This window comes from Perognathus longimembris, chromosome 19 (genome assembly GCF_023159225.1).
Source record: "Perognathus longimembris pacificus isolate PPM17 chromosome 19, ASM2315922v1, whole genome shotgun sequence".
NCBI lineage: Eukaryota > Metazoa > Chordata > Mammalia > Rodentia > Heteromyidae > Perognathus > Perognathus longimembris.
In genome coordinates this window covers 2,278,524-2,283,045 of record NC_063179.1, presented here as the reverse complement: position 1 = coordinate 2,283,045, position 4,522 = coordinate 2,278,524, and positions in this window count along the sequence as shown.

The window sequence follows — 4,522 nt, the reverse complement described above, 5'->3', positions numbered from 1 at the left end:
CTACTTGGTTCTTGGAAGCATCTGCACACCTGCAGGCACGGGTTGAAGCGTTGCTCATGAACTTGGGGTAGCGTAAGTCATCTTCGGGTCCCTTCAAGTCCAGAGCGAGGTGCGGCGCGTACACTCCACGGACCGCACCTTCCCCCTGGACCTCCAGCTGGGAGCAGAGAACCCCGGAACGTGAGGCGGCCGTGTTTGCGACCGGCTAACCCCTGAAGACTCCACTGAGAGGACAGTGGCCGAAGTAACTCTGCAATGACACACTTGGCTAGCAGGCCTTGTTTTGCCTCAGACTTATTTGTTTCAGACACATCTCTATGTTGACGGATGCAGCCACTTTCTGGTGTTGTAACACCGGGCACTGCCCGCTTTCTCAACAGTACAGGGGGAACACAGGTGTGCGGAGCGTTACATGAATGTGTGCCCGGGCTGTGATTTCCTGAGAAAGACCACCGGTTACAACCACTAAATAAAGAATTCTGTTGCTTTGTGAATGTATGAAGGAAAGCTCGGGTGAGTCACTAGCCCTCATTACTCTAGTGAACAAAGTAAGTGTTCTTTTCCAACATGATATTTTCAAGTGGAAAATACTGTCGTTATTTTTCCCCCTCAGGTCTCTCTGTTCCATTCTCCTGATTATTATTCTGGGAAGATCAACTAATATGAACCTGCTTCAGTTGTGTAATATTTTATATTCTCTGATTTGAAAGCACATTCTTTTCCCATCAAAGCCACTGGAAAAAAAAAAGTCACCCCACTAGGAATACTAACTGAAATTTATTTGGAAAAGAGAGAAGAGAAAAAGCCTCAGGTCTGTTGTAAACTCCATGTATCCTGGGAGATCAACTTTAGCTGACAGTAGTTTCAATTAATTCCTAATTGCTTTTGTGTCATCTTTACAGAAGGGGAGGCACATTAGGGGTAGAGAATAATAATTTGCAACACTGTTTCTTTCAGAGAGTTGAAAGAAGGTTATGTTTATTAGAGTAATGAAAATGATCATTAGTAATTCTTTACAACTGTGTTTATCTACCTCTGAGGAGTTTTGAGATAATAACTTCTATACATGTTTAAAGAAAAATCAGCTGAGCATAGTGGCTTCTGCCTGCAATTCTAGCTACTCAGGAGGTGGATATTGGTAGGATCATGGTTTGAAGCCAACAGGGAAACACATTAGTGAGACCCTCCAGCTCCATAAACAAGCTAGGTTTAGTGGGCCATACTTCTAATTCAGGCTACATGGAGCATATAAGTAAGAGAATCATGGCCCAAAGTCTAGCCTAGGCAACAACTGAGACCCTATATAAAAACGAATAAAGCTAGAAGGACTAAGAGTAAGACTTAAATACGAGTGCCTGCCTAGCAAGTGTGAGACCCTGGGTTCAAATATCAGCAGTGAGAAAATAAGTAAAATAAAAGGGAAAAAATAAAAGAAAGAAAGAAAATATATAAAGAGAAAGCAATTGAGAGAGGGAGAAAGGAAACGAGAGGGAATCGGAATTCTCCCCATTTTCCATAGACACTACCCCAAATGTCTATAAAGATACAGTTTTCTGTAAGTGATGAATCATGACTGTTTTATGACTCGGAATCTGTGCCGTGTACGGACTCCATGAAATCACAAAGCAGATATGAGCCTTAAAGGAATGAGGGTGTATCAAGGACAGCACCGCACACACGTCTCTGCTCAGGAGAAAGTGCTTATGAGGCAGCGTGCGTGCGTAATCCCCTCTTCCCCAGAGAGCCGCCAAGACGAAGAACCGTGGCAACGTCTTGCTTGAGGAACTCTCTTCCTGACGCTCCCCTTGGATGGCCCTAGCTACCTCACACTCCAGTGCCACCGTCTTCCCTTTCGTGGGATGCTTGTACCAACTTGCTTCTTAAGTAAGCCTGGATGCCACAGCCGGGATGAAAGGCCGCTGTCCTCACCAGGACTGTGGGCGTGTGGCGCGAGTTCCCAGAGCTCCCCGGAGTTCCATCTCGCACCGACATTGGCCAAGGGGTAAGGACACTCAGACCGAAGGGAGAAGGCTTGGCCTAGGTGGTCAGCCTTGGAAAGCCCCGGAGTGCTTCTCAGTCGGTGACAGGAAGGCCGCGGTCTCTTGTGAAGCTCCAAGCAGAGGAGGCAGGGCGTCTGGACCCGTGTCCAGAGGTACAGAATCTCGGAGCAGCTGGGTTTCTAGCTAATCTTTGTGAAATAGATGGCTAACTCTGCTCGATTCGAAAGCAAGTTGGAAAGCAGCACATTGGCTAACCACTTTCCCTTGTAGTGTGTTGTCAGCTGGTTTTTGAAATTCATTTTAGAATAAAGCTAGACTCAATATATACCATGCTGAGACAGGAGATTCACAACATCCACTCGTAAGAGATGATGTCTCAGTAGGCTCCTAAGATAAAAGAGTGTGCTTAATGCAGGTACTTACCTGGACAAAATTGATTGTGTTGGTGTGCCAAATGTTAACTAGGTTAATGCATCGGCATTTCCTTTAATCATGTAGCAATTCATTTTTTGTTAGATATTTATTGAATGTTCTACTGGGTATTAGGAACTCCAGCCTTAAAAATAATCGAAACCAAGAATATCATCTCTAATAGCTCAGACTTTGCTCCTGCACCTTTCTGCCTTTAACTTGTACCAACTGAATAGCAATACTGTCCAGCAAGCTTTATGGGGAATTTCACTTGTGTGTCCACAGCTGGGATGATGAAGCTATCTTTCCAGCTGGACCAATGGATGTGCCCCAGTAGTAAACACCTTATTTCAAGTTACCTTCCCTTTTCGCCAAAAGGAGGTTATATCTCTAGTCTGACCAACTAAAATGGCCAAATGAAATTGAGGAGGGTTAAAAAGAAAAAAGGGGAGAAAGAGAAAGAAACAAAGAAAAAAATTCATTGTGAGACGCCTGAGCGGAAAACATGAAGATGCAGGGCACAGCCCCGGAGATGTCACAGACGACAATGGAGTAACAACATTTGGGAAGTATTTCTGCTCTTACACTTAGCCTTTTGGCAGGAATTTATTAAGACAGAATAAGCCTGTGACTTTTCAATTCCGAGTACAATTTGTTTCTCTAATACATCCGCAGAAGTAATGTGTGATGGAATTTTTTTCTTCCCTGTCCCTCCACGGTGGGTGATGCTATGCTGTAATAGGTTCTCACAGGTCATATCTCAGCCATATAAAACACAACACATGTACATCTGTGGCCCAGTGTCAGGGCCTTAAATGTACATCAGAAATGCATTAAATCTTCTGATTGCTATTCTGTTTGTACAGCTTGTTGGTTGAGATTTTCCCCCTGTAATGTACTCTGCTGATTACCTTGAATTATTGGGATATCTTTGACAGAACAAGCTCACCTTGTTGGGGAACACAATCCCACAGGTGGGGAATGAGGCCTTTTGGTGCTAAGAAAAACAATAGAGAGATTTCTTAGAGCTTCACCCAGACACTATATGCTTATTTTAAATCACATCTCAGAAGCCATTTTGCTTCCAGACAGTCTTTTCAGCAAAAATCTCTGCACAATCCTCCTACAGGTGACGGCCAGGAACACAATGTTCCCTTGGAGACAGAGAGGCAGAAGGAAGATGTATCCTGTGCCTATGAGCAAAGGGCAGGGAGATTGCCCCTTTATCTCTTTCTATGTGACTTCAGGATGTGAAAGTGTGTGTGTAACATTGACTGTAAGATTTGGAAATCATTCTGAGAATCTAGTGCCATTAGATTCACAAGAGCTGAAATCATTATTCTCATACTGAATATCTCATCTGAAAATGTGTGTGGCAGTTCAATAATTGTCATGGTGTGCAAATCAAAAAGCATCCATGGAGTATTTTTTACTTAATGTCAGTGAGCTTGTGTAAGCAATCATATAATAATCTTTAGGTTGCTTTTTGAATCATGAAAATAGACTGACCTGGTAAAACTATATATATATATATGTATATATATGTATGTACATACACACATATATATATGTTTGGAATGCATTTATGACAGTTGGCACACATTCATAATATATACATACACATATGCATATGAGTATGTATATATACATATATATGTATGTGTATATATAACATGACAGAAAAAAAGAGCATTTTTAAATATTAATCTGTAGTTATGTATTTGGCTCGAATAAAAACACATTTATGGGCTGGGAATGTGGCCTAGTGGTAGTGTGCTTGCCTAGCATGCATGAAGCACTGGGTTCGATTCCTCAGCACCACATGTAAAGAAAAAGCCAGAAGTGGCGCCGTGGCTCAGGCTCTGAGTTCAAGCCCCAGGTCTGGCAAAAAGAAAAGTTAAAAAAAACCCATAATTACAAAATTGTCTCTTATGAGTTAGAAATAGTCTAAAACATAGATGTACATATTACTAAACAATTACAAATGTGATCACAGGTGAGGAAGATCTCTTTGCATTATCTTAATTATGCATTTAAGCAATCATATTCTTTCTTTCTGACTTATTTTCTGTAACTGAAGATCAAACTGCTTTATGGAGTCTGCACCCAGA